This window comes from Lepisma saccharinum, chromosome 9 (assembly GCF_977018435.1).
Source record: "Lepisma saccharinum chromosome 9, izLepSacc3.1, whole genome shotgun sequence".
Taxonomy (NCBI): Eukaryota; Metazoa; Arthropoda; class Insecta; order Zygentoma; family Lepismatidae; genus Lepisma; species Lepisma saccharinum.
The window spans coordinates 9921961-9935333 of NC_139237.1; positions in this window are offsets into that span (position 1 = coordinate 9921961).

Genomic DNA, 13373 nt, shown 5'->3' on the forward strand with positions numbered 1-13373 from the left:
GACACATTTTCAAAATTTGCCTGGGCTCTGCCACTCAAATCCAAGACTGGAAAATGTGTTACAGAAGCCATCAGGACAATCATCAATCAGAGTGGAAGATCCCCGCGCTATTTGCAAACAGATAATGGCAAAGAATTTTATAATTCAGTGTTTCAACAATTTATTAAAAGCCAGTCAATAAAACATTATTCGAGTTACAGTGATCTCAAGGCCTCAATTGTAGAGAGATTCAACAAAACCTTAAAAAATCTTATGTATAAACAATTTACCCTCCAAGGTAATTATAAATGGATTAATATTCTTCCAGAACTTCTACATAAATATAACAACTCGGTCCATTCCTCAATCAACATGAAACCCTCTGAAGTAACTTCATCTGATGAGCAAAAATTGATCAGGACTGTTTATTATCCTAGATACCAGCCAACAACAAGAAAGGCCAAATACAGGGTGGGCGATCAAGTAAGAATCAGCAAATATAAGCACTTATTCGAAAGAGGCTTTACAAGAAACTGGAGCACTGAATTATTTACAGTGGTTCAAGTTAAACCCGGGACCCTTAACACATATATAATAAAGGATCACCGAGGAGAAATTCTCAAAGGCAGGTTCTATGAACAAGAGCTCAGCAAAACTAAACAGCCTGACACATATCTCATAGAAAAGATCATCCGCAGAAAAGGCAACAAGTTATTTGTCAAATGGCTGGGTCATCCGGAAAACAGCTGGATCGATGCAGACAAAGTGATAATATGAGCACCTGGGATGTTATAAAAAGGCTCCCAGAACCTGAACAACAGAATAAGAGAAATGGCAACTTGCTGCCTGATAATATTAGGTGTCTTATTGTTGGGCCATCAGCTTGTGGTAAAACTACACTAATGGTTGATAATTTTTTATTGGCACCCAACTGGTTAGACTGGAAAAACAGGCACTTGTATGTCTTTTCTAAGAGCTTGGAACAATTAAAATATCAGCAGCTGATGAAGCTATATGATGGATTGGATATAGCCACTTTTGAACCAGATGTTAAGCCACTTCATGAATGTCTCGATAATTCTGTTGTTGTGTTTGATGACATTATACTGGATAATCAAAACAAGGTTAGAAATTTCTTTACACAGGGCCGACACAAAAACATTGATTGCTTCTACCTGGCACAGACTTTTTCAAAAATACCGAAGCAGCTGATCCGAGACAACAGCAATTTTATATGTGTGTTTCTTCAAGATCATACCAACCTCAAACACATACATGATGAATATGTAGGTGGGGACTTGAGCTACAATGATTTTTCCAAGTTTTGCAGCAGGTGCTGGAACCAGGACAGTTATGGGTTTGTCACAATTGATATGACAAGAAAACCCAATAGTGGCAAATACAGAAATAAAATCAACAATTTTCTAGACATTGAAACATAAATAAATAACCATGAAAAGGCCAATCATTGATGATCTTAAGTTAAGAGATTATCTTGTAAAAAGATTTAAGGGATGGAAATCAGAGAACCGAGGAATTTATGAAAAACACAAACAAACAGAACAGCCTGTAATTGATGCTATTAATAATTTAGGTAAGAATATCAAAACTGTTACAGAGCAGAATCAAAACTTGATCACAGAGCTTGTACCTGTAGCTGCAAGGAACATATTAAATTATCCATTCACCCCACTTTCCAGTATTCATACACCTAGTCCTGTTGCTCCTCGAAGAATTGAGGCTAGTCAGGATCCTATTGAATTGGGTCTTCTTGCTCAAAAATATTTAAGCACACCTAAAGACAACAAAGATGAGGTGTTTGGCTTATATGCTGACACAGAGCTTGATGGTAGCATCATACATAGAATTGGCAATTTCAGAGTAACATTTATGGGGGATGATCTGATTGTTTATTCAGAATCTCGTCTCGGAGAAAAAGGTGCTTTTGTTAAGTACCCCGGAACACCTGGATTGTGGGAACTGATGACTAGGAAAAGGCCTGGCAGCTATACAGATCAAGATTATGAATATTACAAAGAAATATTAATAAAATCAGATGCTCTATACCAGAACAATGATCCCACACAAAAAAGAGTCAAGTCTAGCAGTGGAGCAAAATACAACAATTTAATCAAGCCCATATGGTCACAAATTAAGACAGGCAGTGGAATCAAACAATACAACACCCTGCCCAAAGAATTTGTCTGGGTTGATGATGTCAGGAAACTTGTAGATAGGTTATTGGTGATAGCTGGGGAGGAAAATGCTGGCAACCACAATTTTTACAATGAAAAGGTTGGAATTATGGACATGATAAGCACAAAATTGTCTAATTTTATAGTGAATGACACTAAGGGGATTGGATATCTCATAAAAATTATTAATACTCTACCCCCCAAATTTTGGAATATTTCTGAGGGTCGGGGGTTGGTTAATGACATTATAAACAAGCTGCCATTTGAACTACATATTCCAGGCTATCAGTATTGTGGTCCAGGCACAAAATTGGACCATAGATTAAACAGAGGTGATGCTGGTGTTAATCCCCTAGATGCTGCTTGTAGAGACCCTGACATAGCATACAACACACATTCTGATCTTGACAAGAGACATGTTGCAGACAAAAAATTAGAAGAGGCTGCATTTGGTAGATTTGTAAGCAAAGATGCTTCTTTAAGTGAAAAAATAGCAGCATTGGGAACCACCATAGCTATGAGCACCAAACAAAAACTGGGGTGGGGGTTTGAATATGTATATAATAAACATAGAATGAAGGCCAAGGGTGTTATGTATCAAATACCTTATGCAGGTCTCAAATCTCTTGGGCCTATTGATAGCCTTTTGACCAAAAAACAGCGCAAGAAAAAAAATTCTTGTATTGCCAAAGGGCATGGTATGAAATTGTTGCTTAGCACACCCCAATTAAAAAAATTACAACAATCCAGGAAAAAATCACATGTGGGGGGTTTCATATTTACTATCCCGGCCATCTTAACTGCTCTCGGGGCTGTTGGGAGCTTGGCTGGGGGATCAGCCGCCATAGCAAAAACAGAAATAGATGCCAAGAAAAATAGGGCAGAATTAGATGAGCAGAAGCGCCATAACCTGGCCATGGAGAAAAAAGGCAAAGGTGTTAAGAGAGCCATCAATAAGTTTAAAAAAAACAAGAGCCGCTTACAAACCAAGATATTGAAGCTTTAATCAAGCCACTGGGCATCAAACATTTTAGAGGTGTGTACATGTCTGATTCTTTACCAGAACAACCACTCAACAAAGAGTGTGGCATTGTTAATTTGGATAAGTACAAAAATCAGGGCACTCACTGGATTTGTTATCTTAAATATTTAAACAATACGGCATTTGTGTTTGATTCATTTGGAGGTGTTCCACCTGAAAATTTAGTAAAATATATAAAATCAGCTAATCTTTATTACAATAATGCCCGTGTTCAAAATTTCAAAGATGTTAATTGCGGACATTTGTGTTTATCTGTTCTCAGATATATGTCTCAAATAAATAAACCAACAATTGAAAATTTTCAAAAAGCCTTGTGGTATCTGAAACATCATGGGGGTATTCCATCTCACCAGCCAAAATTCAATATTGAAACTCAAATTGCATGATGACATAGTGTATCCCAAAACAATAGCTCTCAGAGCATTTTACGGCATGTACTTGATCCCTAATATTACACACCACAACAACAAAATTGCAGTAGGGGATCAAAAAATTGTCATCACTCCAGGGCAATATAATCTATCCACTCTAAATGCTCAATTACCCAGAGGTGTAGTGTTAAGTCAAAATTCTGTCACTCACAGAGTAGAGATTGTGTCTGCTACAGAGACAGTACATCTGGGTACTATAGGAGAACTGCTAGGATTTGAGAACAACACAAAACTTGAAGCAGGCATCAAACACACTGCTATGAATATACCTAAATTCTTAGCCATAGAGACTCTGAATATTCACTGTAATGTGGCTGAGGGTATGATCACCAAATCAAATGGCATAGGCACTCACAAACAAACTGGCATCATTGCAACATTCAAACCTAATTCTGAATTCATGGAGCCAATCATCTACAATCCATCCCCAACATTATATTTTCCTGTGTGCCATAATAGAATAGATTATATTGAATTGATGGTCACTAATGAAAAAGAAGAATTAGTTGATTTTGCTGGAGCCACAACAACTGCAATCATAGAGATTAATATTTAAATAAAAATACATACAATGGAAAATATTGAGAGTTATGAGCTACAATCATTCCCCCCAAACAGGAGGACATTTGCAAATTTAAATCAACCCAATACAGAGATCGAGGTTGATCTTGATGTAGGGGATGGATTTATACACCCTCACAGAGCAGATCTATACATCAAATTTGATGTTGTAAAGCTCGATGGAACAGATTATCCGGCAAATTCAAATATAAGATTGGTAGATAATTTTGTGCCGCATCTATTCTCTGAAATTGAGATCAGAAAGCATGGTGTTGTTATAAACAGAATAGATTATCCCGGCATTACCTCCACAGCTTTGGCCACACTAAAATTATCCAAAACCGAGGCTTCTTACTACAAAATAGGTGGATTTGAGGCTGGTGATAAAATTATATCTAAGAACCACACAGTGCTGTTCCCCATGCGCCTGTTGCCAGGATTCTTCTCAGATTACAAAGATATTATGTGGAAGGGTGGTTTAAGAATCACATTTAGAAGAGCTGCCAATGATAATAATGCTCTGATGAGGTACAGTACATTAAACTCTACAGGGGAAGCTATGCCTAATACCCTACCTGATGAGGGCAAGTGCATTAATCAGACTATGGAGCTAAGAATCCCGGTTGTTGAATATGAAGCCAGTTATGCTCTTAAATACAAAGCAGATATAGTAAAAAATCCACAGATTCCTCTGCAATTTTATACATATCAATGTGTACAGAAGCCTGCATCTGGTTCTTATTATGAGTTTGATGCTACAAATTCATTCTCCAGTATTCAATATGACATGCCTGATTTTGTGGTGGTACTGTTTCAGACTGGGAGACACAACAATCAGGAAAAAAATTCAAGTAGATTTGATAACTGCAACATCAAGAACATATATCTTAAAAATGGCAGAAATGAGGTATTTCCTAGAGAAAATTACAATTTAGACATGTCCAAGAATGATTTCCTCAAATTACATGAGGCATTTACGGCATTCAAACGTGTCACTACAGGCAATACTGACATGTATTACACTCCAGATGAATTCAAAGCACAGAGACCCATGTTTGTAATCAACACTTCAAAAAGAAAACAAGTTGTAGTGAATGACAGGACAAACATTAAAATTATCTGTGAATTCCATGAGGCATTACCTGATGACACCATATGTAGTGTTATTCTCATAGGTGAAAAATCATATGTTTATGATGTAAGAAATGAGAGGGTCACAGAGCAATTCTAGAGGGTCTCTGCATATTGCATTGTCTTAGTACTAGATATACAAGTTGAGCCTGGTGTTCAATTGAACTCAAACCGGAAGTGGACCGGAAGTGGACCGGAAGTGGACCGGAAGTGGACCGGAAGTGGACCGGAAGTAGACCGGAAGTAAATATGTGTGGGAGGGTGTGGGTGTGGGTGGGTGTGTGTTAATACGTTTGGCGTAGTTTCAGGTGTGGTCAAAAAAAATATGAGGAGGGGCATATTTTTGACAGGATTATGGACAACAATCTCACAGAAGTGCCTTTTATAAGTGTAGACAAATCAATCTGAGGGGGGTTCTTCTTTTCTGAAAAATTCCCGAGGGCATTTTTACAAAAATCTTAGATTAGGCAGGGTTCTACACTTGAGCAAAAAGCTCATATGGGCATGTTGAGCTAGTTTTAAGTGTGAACAAATCTGCTTGAGGGGAGCTCTTCCTTTCGTGGGTTTATAATAGCATAAATTATACTACTGAATATCGATATAATAACAGGTTAAAAAATAGTGTAAATTGTTTCATGCACATGAACGTTTATTATCATTCTGAAACCACTTAGGACTAATACTTACTTTAGTGTAATTGAGCACTAAAAATGCACATTTACGTGGTATTCTTATATTCAGTTCTTTATAACATCTTATTGTGCTGTATTCACAGCACTCTTCTGTGTATCCTTAATATCAATGGGATCTTACGCCAGTGAAATACAAATTGCTTGCGGACTTCGTCCGAATCCACTCGATTGATATTTTATACTTGCAGGAAGTGTGTATTGTAGATTTTAACTTCCTGTATGGGTACGAGGCTATTGTATACTTGGGGACAAGCGGGAGAGGGACGTCAATTTTAATCAAAGTGGTATAGAAATATAAATTGTAAAGAAATTAGTTCATGGGAGGGAAATTACATTTCCAAGTCAACATTATACTTCTGTTAATATCTACGCCCGCTGCGGACAGTAAAATAGGTGCAAAAGAGAACAATTTGACCAGTATTCCAAATAATGATTCGTGTATAATCCTATGTGGTGATTTTAACGAAGTGCTGCGAAAATGTGATTGCGTACGAAAGTTTCTAAATAGATTAGCATTAACGACCTTGATCAGCGATTTACAGCTGAAGGACATCTGGACCGAAAAACGAAAGGACATAGTGTTTATATATTTCAATAACAAAGCAGGTTCTCGACTCGACAGATTCTATACACTTGGTAAAACTATAAAATATGTGACGACAATAGATGCTTTGCCGGTACCTTTTTCAGATATTATAGCAATCAGAATGAGTATTAATTTACAAGAATTTAAATTAGTTTGCAGTCCATCCTATTTTAAAATGAACTCTGCCCTACTTCAACAACCTAATGTTAATGATATATTTGAAGAATGGAATTAGTGGTGAGTAGATATATGGTTCGTTTCCGGCCATTTATTTGCTACTTTTTATTTTTCCCTGATTTCAGCTAATTTTCTAATTGGGGAAGTATCCAAAAAATCCAATTTTTAAAATTTTATAGTATAAAAAATAATTATGTTTTTTTATCAAAGCTCAACTCATAGGGGACAAATTTAATTTTTAAGCTTATATTAGTATATTTTAAGCATATATTAACAATTATTACATTTTCTTAGAGAAATAGATATATTGATAGTAGTGTAATTGGAGCGCTTCAAAGTCGTACTTGGTACGAGTGCATTTGTAGCCTCTTTTTTATCAATCGAATATCAGTTTTTGACATATTTTGACAATTTTTTGTCGATGTTTTAGCGTTTAGCGATGTTTTAGTGAAATTTCCTTTTTCCCACCTCGTACTTGGTACGAATGCCACGATCTTAGGTGATCTAACTTAACTTATCCTTTTTTCTTACGATTTTTTTTACGATCTTCAGTGATGTAACTTAACCTATCATTTTTTTATTTGCGCACCGAACTAACTTACATTGGACTCCGCGTTTGTTTTAATATTTCAGTCGAGAACATGAAGACGATACCTGTGGAAATATTTCTAGTGTTTGCTACTAGATGTCACCACCGGCGACTTGGACGCAGTGTTGCCACACTATGAGGGAACAATTTCCCTTCCCAAGGGGCAAAATTTCCCTTTTTGGACCATTCTTTCACCTAAGAAAATGACATAATAGAATAATAATTAGTTGTGGTAGTAAACTTAGTAGATTTTTTTTTTTAGTATGTGGCAAATTTTTTTTCACGAATATTTTAAAACTGCTCTGTGACCTTCTCCTTCTTCACGTCGTACGCGAAGGACTTCTCTGCGATCAGGATGACGCTGCACACGGTGTCCTCGGGCAACGGACTGTTGAACTCGCAGACGATCTTGATGTTAGTTTGATCGTTCGAACAGATTTCCCCTCAAAAATTTACATCGTAAAAAAGCTACGCTCTTGTTTTAAGCACTTGACTTAGGGGTGAGTTGTTGTAATATTCTCTTCCCCTCTTCTCTTGTGAAAGGCTATGCTGTTGTTTTAGGCACTTGTCTTAGGGTGAGTTGTTGTACTTTATTGCCAGAAATATAGCTTGGTGACCCCCAAACAGATTTTTCCTAAGTCTTACCGTTTCCAAGATAACCCCACTTCCGGTCGCAATTTTCGATTTCCGAACATAGGTTCTATTCATACTTTTTCTCACGTATAGGTGTACGTGATGAATCCCCAAACAAATTTTTCCTAAGTCTTACCGTTTCCAAGATAACCCCACTTCCGGTCGCCATTTTCGATTTCCGAACATAGGTTCTATTCATACCTTTTCTCACGTATAGGTGTACGTGATGAATCCGCAAACAGATTTCTCCTAAGTCTTACCGTTTCCAAGATAACCCCACTTCCAGTCGCCATTTTGGATTTCCGAGCATAGGTTTTATTCATACTTTTTCTCACGTATAGGTGTACGTGATGAATCCGCAAACAGATTTCTCCTAAGTCTTACCGTTTCCAAGATAACCCCAGTTCCGGTCGCCATTTTGGATTTCCGAGCATAGGTTCTATTCATACTTTTTCTCACGTATAGGCGTAAGTGATGAATCCCCAAACAGATTTCTCCTAAGTCATGAATTGGAGGGTTCTATGACAACCAATATTAATTCTCGTAAGAGAACAGAAAAAAAAAAACAATACTGTGGTCACTACAACAAATAGTCTTCTTCAACCACAATCCAACAACCCAAAAATCATCATCCTAACTATAACCATGTAACTATCTGCCATCTGTTAGAGGTTTTGTGAACTAAGTGGTGCTTTGTTTGTGTGTAAAAAAAAATGCAATGCTTTTTGCACTTGGTTATCATCACCTAACATGTTATTACTTGTTTTTTAAAATTAATTACAACTGAAAACTAATAATTAATATTATCTAAAGTTACTAATTAATATTATACAAGAAATTGATATATTTTTTTTGTTCTTGTTGCTAGTGTTGGGTAATTATAGTTGTTGCAAAATATAGCTCTCGCGTATGACAGTTTCTGAGTTTTGTTGGGTATATAAGAACAATTATACACAACCTTTTTCGGTTCTCCTCCGTAGCCGTGCTTGTTAAGGCGTTCACTCGTTCTTGTCATTGTTCGTTCTACGTGTGGCCTATAGGTTCGAACCCGGTCGTGGTCGAAAGTTTTTCAGCGTGTCTAGGAGTCTTTAACAGTGTGTATATTTACTTCTCTGTGTTGAGTCTACGGATTCTGAACGGGGTTGTTTAATGTATATGTTGTTCTTGATATATATATATATATATATATATATATGGTGTTCATGTATGTATCCAAAGCACATTGGAAACAATATTCGATCATAAGCTGCGTTCAACCACTGCTGCGGTGGAGTGACCACCCCCTGTCCCCGGGGTTCCCCCCTGTTCCTGGACACCTGTCCCCGGGGTCCTATTCCTGTCCCTGGGCTCGTGTTCCCGGGGTCCCTGTCCCTGTTCCCGGGCTCGTGTTCCCGGTTAAGTTAGGTTAAGTTGTCTAATGTCTATGTCTATGTCTAATGTCTATGTGTAATGTCCATGTCTCTGTCTTTGTAGGTTTTTGTCAAAAATTCGAGATATTTGCAATCTAACGCTGGACTTAGAAAATTTTCGATTGCTGAAAAAAAATTGGTTCCATGACGACCTATGTTTATTTTGGTATGGGTGGACAGAGGACACCGAGACTCGACCAACGCACTAAACCCGACCTTTCTACGACTATTCGTTCAAAAGTAACGAGTGATCAAAGTTTTGGGAGGTGGGCTAACTTCTTACCCCTTGGCCCCAGGACCACCAAAACTTGGTACACGTATTCTCCACCTCCAAAATCGACAGGGTGTGTAGCTGCGCTACCGGGATGGGGGTGTTTTTCGAGTTATTTTTTCGATAACTCTTACCATTTTCGAGATATTTGCAAATTTAAGATTTTTTAGCACAGGACTTGGAAAATTTTCGGTACATTTTTTTTTGTTCCATGACGACCTATGTTTATTTTGGTATGGGAGGACAGAGGACACCGAGACTCGACCGACACACTAAACCCAACCTCTCTACGCGTACTCTACGTCACCAAAAAAGGTTAAAGGTTCCAAATAACAATAGTTAGAGTTTCCCCAATCTAGTAAAGTGGATTGGTTGAAATCTCCAAGGCGTATTTTGTATTTTTTTTTCAAATATGAACACGTTAAAACTGAACTGTCTCGGATTTTTCAGTTTTGTATTCGCCCTGAGAAAATTCTATATAAAATAACATACCTGAAAATTATAGTCACAGTAGATTGATTTCTTTGAGTTTTGTAATCACCTCAAGAAATTCTATATAAAATAACATACCTGAAAATTGTATTCACAGTAGATTGAATTCTTGAGTTTTTGTATTCGCACACAAGAAATTCTATATAAATAACATACCTGAAATTCTATTTACAGTAGATTGAATTTTTGAGTTTTGTGATCACTCCAAGAAATTCTATATAAAATAACATAGCTGAAAATTGTATCGCTATATACTAGACTTTTTGATTTCTGTGATTTTGGAGAAAGCATAATGGAATCCACCAGTTTGATCGAATGTGTTACTTGCGAAAAATTAATATCTAAAACTAATATTAGCAAGCACAGGGCAAGATGTAGCGAAACAGGTTCGAGAATTAATCGTTCCTTACCTTCTAAGCCCTGTGCTCGATGCGGAAAGATGATTAGCATCACAAATTTAAGTAAACATCTCAAAATTTGCAAACCATCGAGCGGACAAGCATCGAAAAGGAAAATCGATGATTCAGAAACGGAAGCTTCCACTTCCAAGCAAATTAAATTATCTAATGAACCCAAACCAATTAGATCTGCATTCAACGCCCAACTCCAGGATTTCTCATTTAAGTCAGAACCAGGCCGTGACATCCTTAGTTTCTTGGACGAAACGAAAACATCTGTACTAAATATTTTGAAAGATAAACTTGAAAACAACTCTATAAAAGTATACGTTGTTCTGTTTTCTGAATACGAGAAAGTTGATGGCACAACGAGTATTTTTTATCATCGTACAAAAAACCAGACACTTTATTTTGCTGACGTCGAAAATTTGGACAACTTCTATTATAAAGTTTCCAACGAGCTGGTTAAGAAACATGACGATTTCGAGGCTAAAGGGTCGGGATGGTCTCTGTGTGGAAGTCCTCACACGTTAACTGTTTACGTGAACCAATTCTCGCCTCTTCGCGCTTCCAGCTACATTCCTCTTCCACCGAACATTCAACACAAGAGGGCTGTGTTAAATATACAGAACAGCGATAAAAAATGTTTCCTTTGGTGTATATTGGCTGCACTGCATCCTGTTCATTGGTTAAATAATCCAGAACGGATTTATCATTACAAGCAATACGAGTCCGAATTTGAAAGTGTAATGTCTGGCATCGAATACCCGGTGACATTGTCGGATATAACAAAGTTCGAAAATCGTGCAGGAAAACGCATCGCTATTAATGTATATTCCTTCACGTCAGATAAACATGTCGTGCATCCCGTCAGGATAAGCGATATCGACGATGACGATGCTCGTGTGATTAATCTTCTTCTAATTTCAAACGAGGATGTCTATCATTACACGCTAATTCGTTCTCTATCACGTTTGGTCAGAAGTCAAACTACCAAGTATAAACATTGCATCGAAGTTTGCCCGAGATGCCTAACCACGTTCGACGATCGTGACCGACGTGATCATCAAAATCTTCATAGTCGTCAAATTGCTATCGAGAAACTTGCCGAACATAAAATTTATTGCGGTGACAACAGACCGGCTAGAATGTTGATGCCCGAAACGAACGAAGTCGAAGAATTCAAAATGCACAAGGCATTGTTGGAACATCCCGCAATCATCGTCGCAGATTTCGAGTCTTTCCTGAAACCACTCTCCTACTGCGAACCGGATCCTGAAATTTACTCCACAACGCCGTACCAGCTTCATCAACCTAATAGTTTCGGCTATGTTGTTGTGCGACGTGATAAAATAAATGAAGCATATATATACACCGCGGCCCAAATGTAATCGAACACTTCCTGGAAAAAATGGTGGAGGAGGTTGAGGTAATTGGTAGCGTACTGCTTACATCAAAACCGATGGCACCTTTAACTGAAAATGAACTTCAAAATTACAATTCCACTGAGGTGTGTCCGGTATGTGATCAAAGTTTCACTGATGAGAACAAAAAAATATTCCACCACGATCATTTCAGCGGAAACTACATAGGTGGAATTTGCAACACGTGCAATCTTAAAATCCGGAAACCTAAATTCATCCCCATATTCTTTCACAACGGAAGCGGATATGATTTTCACCACCTGGTGAGACATCTTGGCTAAGTGTAGAAACGTTTCTCACAACGTTGCAACGTTTAGAAAGTCGTTGATTTTGTTTCTGTATTTTCCGTCGTTGGGTTTCCTCGTCATGTCGATCGTCGCGAATCCGAAATCGTCACTGTTCCAGCAAGAAGAGCAGCGTTCCGAAAATTGATTGATCAACAGGCCGTTGAGTTTAGATAACATGGAAGGTAGAAATGCATGATCTGCCGTGCGGTGTACAGTCTCCATTGTTTGCTTTCGGAAACCAAAGTGATTCTTTGTCCTTGCTAGTTATTTATTGAGTATGTGAGATAGTTAAAGTTTTTTTTATTTTAGGTATAGTTATTTAAGTTCATTTTTTTTCATTTGCATTGCCTACAATTTTTACTAATTTCTAAACGATAGTGTCCCCAAGGCAACGTGTGGATTCCACAAGACAAAATTCATCTTTTATCGTCATGTGGATCTAATGCTACTTTCCTAACTTTGTTTGTTGTAATCACGTGGTCTACGCTCTGGATTCTTTGTTCTATACTTAGTATCGTCGATTGTGAGTAAAGGCAATCGATGTAATCGTGGAAGGTGAGTTTGTTCTCCACCGTATTTTTGCCCACACCTTTTGCTTTCTTCGTGACGCTACTCTCTGTTCTCATGGCATACATTTTCGAACGCAAACCCGCGAACTCGACAATAATATCACCGTTACATTCATCTTTCAGTTTACCTAGGACTTTTTTGTTTAGGGAAGGAATCCCAAATCTGTTGGGTTGAGGATACGCAGAAGTATCGAAATACTCAAGCATGGAAGGATTTTTTATGTCTTCATAGAGGTTAGGTGTTTGTATGCTGTAAATGAAGCTGTCGGTGTCCGTGTACAAAAGTGTCATCTTATCATTGAAGAAGGGTTTCATCACGTCATAATGAAATTCGAACATGTAAAGTTTCGACAAGTCGAGAACCGTTGCGCCAACGTAAATTGGTTTTCTGAATTTCATCAATTTTATATCTAGATTGAAAAGTGCCAAATTCTCGTTGTAAATTTTTCTCGACTTGAATCTAGGATCGGCTATCCACTTCCGACATTTATTCTTATCGGAAATTAA